Source organism: Palaemon carinicauda, chromosome 7, assembly GCF_036898095.1.
Source record: "Palaemon carinicauda isolate YSFRI2023 chromosome 7, ASM3689809v2, whole genome shotgun sequence".
Classification (NCBI taxonomy): domain Eukaryota; kingdom Metazoa; phylum Arthropoda; class Malacostraca; order Decapoda; family Palaemonidae; genus Palaemon; species Palaemon carinicauda.
Genome location: NC_090731.1, coordinates 90,880,211 through 90,895,210, shown reverse-complemented (window position 1 = coordinate 90,895,210; position 15,000 = coordinate 90,880,211). Strand labels below are relative to the sequence as shown.

General features: G+C 36.6%; 1 protein-coding gene across 5 annotated transcripts in view; it reads left to right on the top strand.

Annotated features, from left to right (window-relative positions):
- aay (phosphoserine phosphatase) overlaps positions 1-15,000 on the top strand; it is a 41,762-nt gene that overhangs the window by 2,956 nt on the left and 23,806 nt on the right. Inside the window, exon 2 of one of the 5 annotated variants that reach the window (XM_068376792.1) lies at positions 9,394-9,529. The exons of the other annotated variants lie outside the window; for them this stretch is intronic. The gene's annotated coding sequence lies outside the window, so the exon portion shown is untranslated. The remainder of the gene's footprint in view (positions 1-9,393; positions 9,530-15,000) is intronic. 5 annotated transcript variants of the gene reach the window in all.

The following is a 15,000-nucleotide window of genomic DNA, read 5'->3' as shown; positions in this document are numbered from 1 at the left end:
CCTGGCCATCCTTGGTCCTAGCTTGGGTGGAGAGGGGCTTGGGCGCTGATCATATGTATAGATGGTCAATCTCTATGGCATTGTCCTGCTTGATAGGGCAATGTCACTGTCCCTAGCCTCTGCCATTCATGAGTGGCCTTTAAACCTTAAACTATTAAACTTATTAAGAATAGCTCTAGAAAAGGTAATATTGTAATATATAGTGTTTCATGTTCAAAATGTAACTTTTTTTATGTCGGCCAAACATCTAAACAACATAAAATTACTGTCTTTAGGGAATATGTTTATAATGCTTTGGCTGCTCACTGGCTAGGATGACGTCAGGGAAACCCTATTTTCTGGGTCGAACCTGTGACGGCCGGCGAAAAAGTCCTTCTTTGTACTTTTTCTGATATAAATCTTCCAAATATACCAGAGAAAATTAAAAGCATGGAATGCAGAGGTTACAACCCTCGCGCGAGCACCTTGTTGGTGTCGTATATCTAACAAGGGCGTTTGTAAAACACTATTCACAGGCTGTCTTCCATTTAGATAATCCCTTCATCAAAGGGGGAGGGCCGTGACAGGCCCTAGAGAATACAGTTGGGTTACCCTACCGACACCCACCACTCGCGCTCACTAGGTCATCCTTCTGTTTTGGACTAGCCAGCAAAGTTGATAAGTGTTTTGCCCAGTGTTTTTCGAAGTGATTGTCGTTAATTCAACATGACTGACGTTGATACTTCACCCTTACCAATGTTAAGTACCATAGTTTGTTTTGGCAGCTTTTGACAGTACCGGGCATTTGTTCTGTTTCCAATATGGTGGTTTTTAGTTTTGGAAGCGATTGTCTTGCCGAGGTATCGGCAGCCATTTTGGGTTATGTTCGCTTCGGTAAATATTCTAGTTAATTTTGCCCATCTGGTACTCTGTCATCTTGGTTATATCACTTACGTTTTATGGCCTTTTAGTGTTATCATTAATTTTTACTATGGTATTTATTTGCTTGCAAGTCCAATTTGGACCTACGAAGAATAGCGATTTAAAGAATAGCGAATTAAAGTTTAGCGATTTAGTCTGTTAGTTTGTTCTCGCCTCAGAGGCTTCGATTTAGACTATATCCTTGTTTTTTTGTTACGTTATTCTTCGTTCTTGGTTATTACTAAGAAAAGCAATCAATTTTATTAATGTTCTTGTTTTATTGTGTGATGTTAGTTTTTTATTATGTAACCTTGAGAGCGAAAACAGAGACTGCTCGTTCCCTGTTCTACAGATATGAGTTATTCCTTCTCTCGTTTTCTTTGTTAGCTCGAGTAAGAGAGGTGAATTTCCCGTTCTCCGTTTTTATACGATCACGAGTTATTCAAGCCTCCTCTTAGTATCAGAGTTGATGATAGTACGTTTAATATTATAAACGTTTTTATTGATGTGGTTACTGTTAATATAGCTAACAATATTAATAGGTACGTTAGTGTATGAGTCATTAATTGGGGTCGTTTTATACCGACACCCTTAGCTCCGAAGTTATGCTTAGCTCCGCCTTGAGTTATGCTCCGCTATATGGATACTCATTGGGTGAGAACTAGTTAACGTTCAGGAGCAGATTTTGGAGTGCAACGGTGTAATCCGGCACTCGGACTCCGGCTGAAGCCTTTTACACACGAACCTTTGTCATGTTTGATCATAATTACACCGTTACGGCCGGCTTCACGGGAGATAACACAATCATTCATTGAGGTTAATGTTATCGTACCGGGAACGGTCACGATATCACGGTGACGGGCCTTTGCTACCGGATCTCCGGTACAAACAGAGATCAAGCAGACGGCCAGAACCGGAGTTAACAATGTGATACCGATGAAGACTAAACAGTTTCATTATTACGGTCCCTTTTTCATCGAATCTCCGGCTTCACTGGAGATAACACAAACATTCAGTATTAGAGAATGTTATCGTACCGCTAAGGATCACGTTTTCACGATGACGGACCTTTGTCACTAGTTCTCCGTTACAAACAGAGATCAATCAGACGATCAGAATCAGGGTATGAACCCCTTTTTCATAAATAATCACAATATCGTTATTACGTTCCTTTTCATCGAATCTCCGGCTTAACCGGATATTGTACAGGCGATCAGCATTGAGGTTAATATTAGTTTTCCTCTGGTGTTCACGTTGTCACTATGACGGACCTTTGTACCGGGGATTGTTACCGGAGCTCCGTTACAGACAGAGCTCACTCAGACCACGGGTGGCCAATCTCTTGTTTTGCTGTAAAGGAAAGGATTTAACATGAATACAAAGTAAACTGTACTTACTTTAATGACACTTTGAATTTGCGTTGGTAATATTCATTAGTTATTCTTGAAAGTCCAAATAAAAATATATGAACATAACTATGCCTATATTTATGCATATATTTAATTCTAACTATGTATAAATATGGATAAATATCCATACAACATCGTGTTCAAATAGAAATAAATTGATTATGCCTATATTTATGCATTTTCAATTCTAACTATGCCTAAATATGAATAAATATCCATACAACATAGTGTTCAAATAGAAATAAATTGATTGTACCTATATTTGTGCATATTCAATTCTAACTATACCTAAATATGAATAAATATTCATACAACATCGTGTTCAAATAGAAATAAATTGATTATGCCTATATTTATACATATTCAATTCTAACTATGCCTAAATATGAATAAATATCCATACAACATAGTGTTCAAATAGAAATAAGTTTCCACTCAGTACTGGGAACCAAACGTTGGCCCCTTCTAATGAAGGGCCGGGTCGAGACTAACCATGCCATGAGAGGCTATCTACTGTTCCTTGAAACTCTGGTCAGTGAACAGATGAATCAATAGAATACTAATAGCCAGTAAATAATGTTAGACCCGGTTCTGAACGTCTGAGTCAGGGGTGGCCAACCTGTGGCGGATGCGCCAACAGTGTCACATTTCATGAATACAAGTGTCGAACTATACCCCAAAAGATAGTACATTAAATTATTTTTCTTTAAAAATGATTTTTATGAGTTGTACAGTTGATCCCAGCCTGTGAATAGGATCACTAACCAAAGTTCAAGGAACATCCAGACTTATGTCCCCTTTCTTTTACAGAAGGTTCGCCTACATGGTTCCCGTCAGGATGATGATGAATCTCTCTGGCCTGCAAGAGAGGCTCTCCGCCCTTGGTTATCAAGGTTGGGAAGAAATGCTCCATCTAGAGGTCCCTATCTCCTCAGAGTGTCCTCTCTAAGGTTGGACGACGACCCCATGGACGGGCAGGTAGGTGGGGATGAATTTTGAGCCTTCAGCTTTGCAATTACCTACGTCACCGACCTAGGACCCTTAATGGATCCTGATGTTCATGTTACCCTGCATAAACCGTGACTGCTAAAAGCAACACATTCTAGGGAAAACCAAGGGGCTATGACGGAGCTCAAAAGTATGGTAGTGAGTCAGATCCATTCAGGAACTCAGAAGTTTCCCCCTACAGCCCCAGGCATATCGAAGTAACCTCCTTCGATAAAAACAACGCATAGAGATTTGCCTTACATGTTCCATATATAGATGGTACCATAAATCTGGATGGCATAGACATCCTCCCTCTGGGGGACGTAGAATTTACTCCCAGGTACTAGAATTCCCGTTCAACGGATTCATTCGATTGAAAGAGATTGCCTTGGTTAGGTTAGACAAGGTACCGAAGGTAACAGTATTATTTCCTAAAGGGCAGGCCCGATCTGTCTGGACCAGGATGTTGTCAGTCTGGGGGTTACGATAATTCCAAGATCTGCCCTTCCAATTCGACCTACACGTTTGATGGTCTGATCGGGTTAGTTGTGGGAAATACGTTCTGTCTGAGGCCTCTATCAGACAGGAATCGATAGTCGGTTACCCACTCGTCATCACAGCCTCCCTCCGATTCGACGTCTATGCATCCAAATCCCCCTCATCAGGTGGTCTACCTCACTGATTCCCCAGGTACACAGCCCAACCCCGTTGGGATGTTTTACCTGCATACAGCCCTAGATCCGAACCCTCAGGCTCCTCTCGTGGACACCAGAGAGGAAGCTACAGGAGTAGAAGACAGTCTCGCCATCGAGACGGACCTAGAAAAAAGGGGGCTCGGAGAAGGAAAGTACCTAGATTCACCCCCTCACAACGCGGTGGTCCCGGTAGGGGGTAGACTTTACCACTTTCGAGACCATTGGACCTTCGGTCTGTGGGCTCATAGCATAATCTCTAAAGGTTTGAGGTGAAAATGGTCACAAGGTCCTCCTCCTCCACCAGTGACCTTCTCCCAGAAATCCACTCCCATCCTGGAAGAGTACACCACAGGGTTACTCAAGAAGAAGCAATCAAACGGGATCGATCACTGAAGTTCCAAAGCCACCTGTTCACAATTCCGAAGAAAGGCTTGGCGGCATTGAGAGTGGACCTGGACTTGTCAAGCTAAACTCTTACATTCTCTGCGACAAGTTCCGGATGTTGACTATCTCTCAGGTACGGACCTTACTTCCCCGTAGGACCGTCACCACCTCTGTCGATCTTACCGACGACTATTATCTTGCGCCTTTAGCTCGAAACTTCTCTTCTTATCTGGGTTTCCGCCTAAGCAGGAAAGCCTTTGTGTTCAAGACATGCCCTCTGGCCTCAATATTGATCCCAGGATATTCACAAAACTAGGAGAGAGAGTGTTAGAACAACTCAGGAACCAAGAGATACAGATCATTGCTTATCTGGCCGGTTGGCTCATTTGGGCCCGGCCGGTCATAGAAGGCAACAGAGCTACGAAGGAATTATTCCAATTTCTCGACAACCTGTGATTTCGGGTCAATCTCCAAAAAATCTCGCCTGCAACCATCAGTCCGCTTAGAATGGTTAGCCATTCAGTGGGACCTTTCGAAGCACACGTTGTCTCTCCCTTCCAAAAGGTAAGAGGAATAGTTTCCAAGATCAAAAAATTTTCTCAAACACAAACAGGTGTCCGAAGAGCCTTAGAAAGTATCCTCGGACTTTTCCAATTCACTTCAGTAACAGATCTAATAAAAGCCAAACTCAAAGACATCAATCGAGTTTGGAGAAAGAGAGCTACAGTACCTATAAGAGACATGATCTCGAAGATCCCCTCTGTCTTGAAAATGAGACTACACCCATGGTCCGAACCGAAGGACCTCTCCAAATCGGTTCCTCTACAATTCCCACCTCCACAAGTGACATTCCATACAGCCGCGTCTCTAAGTGGATGGGGGGGATTACTCCGAACATCAGATGTTTCAGGTTCTTGGTCACTCTCCATGAAACAGTCCCATATCATTGTTCTCAAAGCCATGGCAGTGTTCTTGACCCTGAAGAGAGACTCTCCTCCGAGGTCGACCCACATCAGAGTAGTGTCAGACAGCACAGACGCAGTACACTACGTCAACAGGGGAGGATCCAAGTCACCCAACCTGAATCAGATCCTGGTCACTATCTTCGCCTGGGCAACAGAAGAGAACTGGTTCCTGTCAGCACCTCACCTAGCGGGAGGCCAGAATGTGAGAGCGGACTCACTATCCAGGACGGATCCACTGGAGTCAGAATGGTCTCTAGACATAATTTCATTCCGGTGGATACTCAGGCTCGTTCCAGGCCTCCAGGTAGATCTATTCGCAACTCAGATGAATCACTAACTTCCTTGTTATGTGACCCCAACCCTGGACCCTCGGGCTTATGCCATGGACGCATTACCCCGGGATTGGAACCATTAGAAGAAGATTTCCCTATCTCCCCCAGGGAATCTTCTAAAAACTTTTACACAAACTACGCTCCTTCCCGGGCGCAGTGGCTTTAGTACCACCTCACTGGCCAAGAACAGTTGGTTTCCTCTCCTCCTCGAGTTGAAACTCAGTCCCATCCGGATCCCGTTCCTCAAACTGACCCGAGTATCCAAACTCACTGTGTCAGATTACTCAAGGATAGCCAAAACTCTAACTTTGTGGACTACAGGAAGTTGGCAGCTCGTAGAGATGCGAACATTGAACCGGAAACGATCTCTTCATGGAATGGGACAAAAAAGGGACTCGACAATTCGCCAATATGATTCGGCCGTTAACAACTAGTAGGTCCCCTAAGAGTGCAGACCATACTCGTATGTCCCCGCATTTAGCCATCTCTTTCTTGAGGTTCCTATTTGACAAAGGCCTAACAGTTAGCACTTTAACCACCATCAAGTCAGCTTTGAAGAAGATCTACCTTGTTGGGTTCAACATTAACCTAGCTGATTCCTATTTCTCATCAACCCCAAAAACATGTGCTAGGCTTCTACCTTCGGTTCGGCCACAAAAGGACTCTTGGTCTCTGAACGGTGTTCTCAAACTTGCGATGGACACGGACAATGAATCCTGCTCTTATATCACTCTTCTTAGGAAGACTTTATTTCTAACGGCTATAGCTTCAGGTGATGGAACATCAGAACTAGCAGCTCTCACGAAACCCGGAAAACATAGATTTCCTCCCTTCAGCCGAAGTACTCCTTTCCAGACAAAGCTTCCCTAGCTAAAAAATGAGGATCCGCAAAATAGGTGCTCCTCTCGGAAGATTATTCTTCATCCCCAGGATTTTTCTCCGTGTACAGTCACACTCTCAAGCCCCTTTTTAGCTAGAACTGCCACCCGCTCGTCTGGCTCCTTGGTTATCAGGGAACAAGGAGGTACTATTTCCATTCACGGTATCAGGCAACAAATCCTCTACTTCATTAAACATACTAATCCGGAATCATTTCCCCAGGCTCATGATATACGGACAGTAGATGCCTCCAACAATGATTTCCAGAACAGGGACTTTGGTGATTTTAAAAATATACGGGTTGGAAATCCCCTATGGTTGTCAAACGCCAATATCTAAAGATCTTACAGGCCCTTAAATACCCAACGATGGCAGAGGGGAGCCTTATCTCTCCCCATTAATCTCCTCTTCTTCCTTTCTTCCATCTCTTCTCTTCTCCCTCCTACCCGCCACTCACACCACGTCGCCGCTCTCCTTGGTAGTTCGTTAGCCCTATGATATTTGCCATGTTTAATTCCTATGGTTTAACTGTTATTGTAGTTACCGTTCCTTTAATGTTTAGATATACTTAGACATGTAAGGTTTGATGCCTTTTGCGATTCGACACTCAGTTGGTTCCTTGTCGTCATTATTATTTAACCTTACGTTCCCTATGTCATTTGGCTGGTTGGTAATTGGACGATTACTTTATTATATCATAGTATTGTCGTACATGGTGATTGTATTCTCCTCATTATGTTATTAATTTATTGGGCTTGGAAGGCATTCTCTGGTACTTTTTCGCCGGCCGTCACAGGTTCGACCCAGAAAAGGGATTTTGACGAAGGAAAAATCTATTTCTGGGGAGAGACCTGTGACGCCCGGCGAAACCCTTCCCGATGATTTTTGTACGGACCCACCCTTTCCTTGCCAAGCCATATGTTCTTGCAGAAGGATGACCTAGTGAGCGCGAGTGGTGGGTGTCGGTAGGGTAACCCAACTGTATTCTCTAGGGCCTGTCACGGCCCTCCCCCTTTGATGAAGGGATTATCTAAATGGAAGACAGCCTGTGAATAGTGTTTTACAAACGCCCTTGTTAGATATACGACACCAACAAGGTGCTCGCGCGAGGGTTGTAACCTCTGCATTCCATGCTTTTAATTTTCTCTGGTATATTTGGAAGATTTATATCAGAAAAAGTACAAAGAAGGACTTTTTCGCCGGGCGTCACAGGTCTCTCCCCAGAAATAGATTTTTCCTTCGTCAAAATCCCTTAATGGCCTTACCCAAAGAAATGTTGCTTAATACTTTGCCCGAGCCCAGGGTCACAATTTGAATCTTTTTTGCGTTATCCTGTATTATCCTCATTCCTAAAATCTGATTCATCTCGAATCATCAAGAAAATGACAGATGAGAACTTTCATCAACCTGCCTAGAAACGATGTTATTTTATATTTGATGTCAACAATAACACTGAATTTCTAATTTCAACTAAGCCATTTCCCTTTTCCTGGCATGGCTGTAATACATAAGTATACACACACACACACACACACACACACATATATATATATATATATATATATATATATATATATATATATATATATATATATATACATATATATATATATATATATATATATATATATATATATATATATATATATATCTTCCTTATATAATAAAGAACAAGTGTCTGGTTTTATATATATATATATATATATATATATATATATATATATATATATATATATATATATATATATATATATATATATATATATATATATATATATATAATTTATATATATTTATTTATTTATTTATATTTATTTATATATATATATATATATATATATATATATATATATATATATATATATGTGTGTGTGTGTGTGTATGTATGTATGTATGTATATGTATATATATATATATATATATATATATATATATATATATATATATGTGTGTGTGTGTGTGTGTGTGTGTGTGAGTGTGTATTATGTTTTTCTTTCCGGTCACGCAAATCTCTCCCAGTCACTCAGGTGATGAAGAAAGGTTGTAGTCATACCTGCTTAAAGGAATTTGCAAATGTGTGCATATCTAAATATTTAGCCGTCATTTTTGACGGGTTGCATACACCATCATATATATATATATATATATATATATATATATATATATATATATATATATATATATATATATATATATATATATATATATATATATGTGTGTGTGTGTGTGTGTGTGTGTGTGTGTATATATATATATGTATGTGTGTATGATTATATGTGTATAAGAGAGAGTGAATGACTGAGACCTTTCCAACCGCGTAAGGATATGAATTCGGATAGGCCTAACCTGTAAGGCTGTATGGTTTAAACAGCAAAGGATTAAAGAATCTTTTCAAACTTGTCCCGGATGTGTGGTACTGTTAACCCTTTATGCCTACAATCATTTCAAGGACACGTTTCTTTACCACTCGCACTACTCTAAAGGCCTTGTTCTCTCTCTCTCTCTCTCTCTCTCTCTCTCTCTCTCTCTCTCTCTGAGTAAGTTGTAGTTCTAAAATGTTTATAAACAAAATGATAAAAAGTTTGGTCATAGCACGGCTATTTCTCTTTTGGCTGGGTGACGCAAGACTTACAGTAAGAGCCTATTCTGTAGGCCTTGGGTGACGTCAGAAGGCTACAGCCTTCCAGTTTCTCACCGAGTTTTTTAGGGATAATTTAGTACAACACAACTCCCCCCCCCACCCCTTGCTATATAGAAGAGTAGACTGGTAGCGCAGCTAGTACCGGTATTCGGTTGGGTAGGCAGAAATCACAGGCCTAACACTTTACGTCATTTGTTTCAGAATTATAAACGAGTGAAGGAGGGAAATCGACCTTGGTTTTAAAAACGGAAATGGTTTTGCATTAAAGTCTTCCACTGATTTGAAACGGATTTAATCTGATAAGTGCAAATACTTCGGTCTTGATAATGATCTTAAGGTAAGATGAAGCACTGTGACTAGTCATATAAACAATGGATATTATTTAGTTTTGCTTCCGAATATTAAAGCTTTACTTTTGTTTTATCAAGCTTGCAGCCTCGCTTTTTGTGCTTATAAATTTTTTAAATTTGTACTCAAATTTTTATTTGATTATAAGCTTCAAAAGTGCACTAAATAAGCAATGCCAAAAAACATGTACTTTCTAATTTACCATCCCATTTTAAAATAGCAATCTACTGTTTACCTTAAGGTAGGAACTCAGAATTATCCCTTATTTCCTGTATTTAATCTTTTTCCGACGACGTTACCAGATTTCCATCAATTATTTACAACAGAAAGAACATGAAATCCTGGAGGCAACGGAAAAAGACGTTTAAGCTAGTAAGGTTAGGTCAAGCATCACACCCCAAATGAGCCTTAGGCATGACTTGTTTTTCTAATTTTTTTTTTCTCCATCTGAGATAGAAGTAGGCCAGGTGGCCGTGAGATCATAGCTTAATTTGTAGACCTTGGATCGTATAGAAAATTTTATTATCTTTATATCAATTGCCATATTATATTGTCCTTTTTCTTTGGATAATTTGTTGTCCTATTTCTAGAGATCTTGATTTGAAGACTAATGTTCTTTGGTCCTTTCCTGGAGGTCTTGCATTCTACACCCATTTTCAATTGACCTTTAACAGAGGTCTTATATTCGCCTCTCATAGGCCTATTCTGTGGTCATTTCCAGTAGGTAAGAATCTTACATTCGTCCTTCATATTCTTTTGTCCTTTTCCAGAAGTCTTTCATTTAACACCCAAAATCTATTGTCCTCTTTTACAAATATTTTCTTCAACACCAATATTCTGTTATTTTTGTCAGAAGTCTTTGATTTTAACACCTACATTCTATTGTCTTCAACACCCGTCTAATGGTGGTTTTTTCATTCCACACCTTATTCTGAAATCTTTCTTGGAGCATTTTATGCAGCAACCATATTCTATTGTCCTCTTTCAGCGGTCTTTGATTCCCATATCTGCCAAACCTTAGAATAATTTGCTTTACTTATGGACTTTGGTACGCTGATGTGCAATGGAAAATATACAATAGTGCTCCAAACCGAAATGTTTTGTGGTCTGAATGATGACAGTTTTCTTGTGGTAATATTCCTGTTTCTTTTTTTTTTTCACCGGTATTTGATTCTAATTATATTATCTTAGTTTAAGTCATTGTTGTGTGTTTTTTAAATAAATGAATAGTCATTGAAATATTTAACTCAAAACTTTTTACAATTATATTAAGTTTGTATGTAAAGTTGAATTTTTGAAATTGTATGCAGTAAATTTTGTATCAAATTATATTTCATAAGCGAAATTGATTTCACAAATTAGGGTTGTTTGTCGAGTTACTTCATTTGTCATAATAAATGAAAAAGTAGAAAATAATGCAGTTAATGAAAAGTTTTGAGAGAGAGAGAGAGAGAGAGAGAGAGAGAGAGAGAGAGAGAGAGAGAGAGAGAGAGAGAGAGAGAGAGAGAGAAATATGTAATACATGCATTTATTCTAGTAAGGTGTTGATAACTTGGTCAATGCTTTTTTGTTTTACAATTATGAGAATTTAGTACACATTTGAGTCATGTATTATCCATGTCAGTTTTTTTTTCTTTCTTTTTTTTCTTTTTTTTTTCTTTACAAGTTTCTGACTTCAGCTCATAATAATCAACTAATAATCATTTACCTACTCCACTTATTTAATTAACGAAGAGGAAAAGTCCTGCCATAGTCATCCTAGCCTCACCCTGTTTGGGGGTTGAGCCAGGTCGAAACACGGGTTCCTCTCTCTGAATCGTAAATCGTGTCATTACCCCACAAGCAACTTCGCCTAAAATGAGAGAGAGAGAGAGAGAGAGAGAGAGAGAGAGAGAGAGAGAGAGAGAGCTTCCGACGAATAATAAACACTAACACAAACGTTACCTTTAAGGGGAACCAGTCCTGGCAGTCCAGCATGTTTATTGAGTTTATAAACTCAAACACGTTTTGCAAAGAAGGCAGCTTTGTTAGCCTCATTTATTTTTTTTTATTCTTGCCCTACAAGATCTTCAATTGAATAGGTGAATCAGAGCATGAATAGAAGAACTCCTAGCAATAATAAAAAATAAATGAACTCGTGGCTTACATGATCAGTACTTTCAGTGATTCCAAGCGAATGATTAGTGTTTTCTTTGATTATTTCCATATATATATATATATATATATATATATATATATATATATATATATATATATATATATATATATATATATATATATATATATATATATATATATAAAATATGAATAAATATATATATATGTATATATATATATATATATATATATATATATATATATATAAATATGAATAAATATATATATGTATATATATATATATATATATATATATATATATATATAGATATGAATAAATATATATATGTATATATATATATATATAATATATATATATATATATTATATATATATATATAAAGACATATATACATATATTTATGCATGTATATATACATTTATTTATTTATATCTATATCTATATACATTTATATATATATATACATATGTATATATAAATAAATGTATATATATATAGATATAAATAAATAAATGTGTATATATAGATATATATACATATATATATATATGCATATATATATATATATATATATATATATATATATATATATATATATATATATGTATATATATGTATTATACATATATATATATATATACATATACTGTATATGTATATATATATATATATATATATATATATATATATATATTATATATTCAAATAAGCCATATATATTTTTGATACATTAATGTCTGGATTCTCTTAACGACCTCGGGATTAGAGCCCCAGGCGAAATCACACAAAGATATATATATATATATATATATATATATATATATATATATATATATATAATATATATATATATATATATATATCTGTGTTTGTGTGTGTGTTTAGAAGAATATTAATTAGAAGACCAGGTTCCCAAATTTCTTGTTTTAATATCGTTTGTACATCGTTTCAATTTGCACATGTTAATCCATTGTTACACGCTCTTGATTATCTATTGTTCTCTGAATGTTATGTTTATGTCTTAAACTTCTCACCTGTAAAATCCAATAATGGTGATCATTTTATCAATTACCCATAAATAGGGATTTTTAAACTTTGGATAACGCAGTAATGCATTAGTGTTACCTTTTTGTGTGTATGTATGTGTCTATGAGAGAGAGAGAGAGAGAGAGAGAGAGAGAGAGAGAGAGAGAGAGAGAGAGAGGGGGGGGTGTTAATGACTTCTTTCTTGGCCAAGACCCACAAACAGGCTTAGAGGAGAGTAGTAACATATTTTATTTTTCAACATTTTACATATAAATTATATAGTCTAGATGAAGTGGCAAACTAATTCTGGAATATTACATTAAAATACATGTTTTCAGGATTTCTATATATTTAATGTTGATATCTTTAAAGAATTGATGGAGAAGCATAAAATCTCAGTAAAACAAAAAAATATATTCTGCTTTGCTTCATTTTGAAATGTAGAATTTTAAATCTACTTAACATTGCGTACTTTTGGTTTTTTTTTTTTTTTTTTACAAAAGTTATCCAAAAAAAAAAAAAATTAGGATGAAAAAAGTGGCCCTTAAGCTATTCAATCTTTCATATATCAAAATCGAGGAATTAAAGTTGTCAACGAAACCGTACATTGGGCTGATGAAACATGAAGTGTTTTCTTTCTGCCACGTTTCTGAAACACATCTGGGAAATAGCATAGTATTCCTAAAGGTGCTAATTGTTTGAGCAATACATTTAAGTGGAAATAACACCTAACTATCTTGAAATAAATCCACGAGAAACTCTTTTGTTTACGTCACAGTCTGTTAATAGAAGTAGAAAACCTCTACCATTCGCTGTTGATAGTCTGCAATTCCAATCCGATTCCATCTAAATCGTAGACATTTTAGGTCTCGCCCTTCTTGGCCTGTCCTAGTTTAGTTTTAGAACTCCATCAAACAAAATTTGATTCTTACGCGTTCTCTTTGTGGCAAACGATAACACAGAGCGCAAACATTTATCCCAAAACACAGTTGCCAAAGTGACAGTGCAAGTGAGCATCAATACGCGTTATGTAAATCGTGAGGCCATTAAACTATTGTAGAAGGGAACTAAACAAATTTTATGAAAAGGCACAGGGGTGATATATTCTACCAGATGGGACAGGAGTCACTTCTTCAGCTCTCTCTCTCTCTCTCTCTCTCTCTCTCTCTCTCCTCTCTCTCTCTCTCTCTCTCTCTCTCTCTCCAAAATATACAGGTTGTATACAGGCGTACTGATGTAGGTGTAGACTATATGTATACTAGGGTACATACCTTGCTTAAAATCGCAGGAAGACGTATATGTGGGCATATTTATACTCACGCACACATGTAAATATAGGTAGATAGCCTATATGTAAATATTTGAATTTATATGTACTTCTATATATATATATATATATATATATATATATATATATATATATATATATATATATATATATATATATATATATACACACAAACATATATAGCCTATACAGTATATCTATCTATCTATCTATCTATATATATATATATATATATATATATATATATATATATGTATATATATATATATATATGTATATATATGTATATATATATATATATATATATATATATATATATATATATATATATATATATATATAAATGTGTGGTGTATTTGTGCCAACCAATTTTGATGATGATGCTGATACTAAATTCCATCAGTCTTCATTGCTTTACCAAATAACGAATTACTCAGCGTTATTAACTTAGGAGAGGGAATCATGGGGATAGAGATAACGCCCCCCCCCCCCCGGCCCTAGGGTATCTGTAAGGTCAATGTCAAGGCAACTGATTTACCCGCTTATTAGGTTTCTATGCAGCGAACGCTAAGCTTCGATGGCCTTATAGGAACAATGTCAATCACTTCTATTCTTGGATCGGAGCGGAATGTTTTGCTTCGTTGGAGGGGGTTGGGGTTGGAATAGAGATAGTTCCTCTCTCTCTCTCTCTCTCTCTCTCTCTCTCTCTCTCTCTCTCTCTCTCTCTCTCTCTCTCTCTCTCTCTCTTAGTGCATATATATATATATATATATATATATATATATATATATATATATATATATATATATATATATATATATATATATATGTATATATATATATATGTATATATATACACTATATGTACACACACACACACACACACACACATATATATATATATATATATATATATATATATATATATATATATATATATATATATATATATATATATATATATATATACAGATAACAGTTGTGTTTCGTGAATCATATGAAGAATTACGAAAGATGATAGAAAATT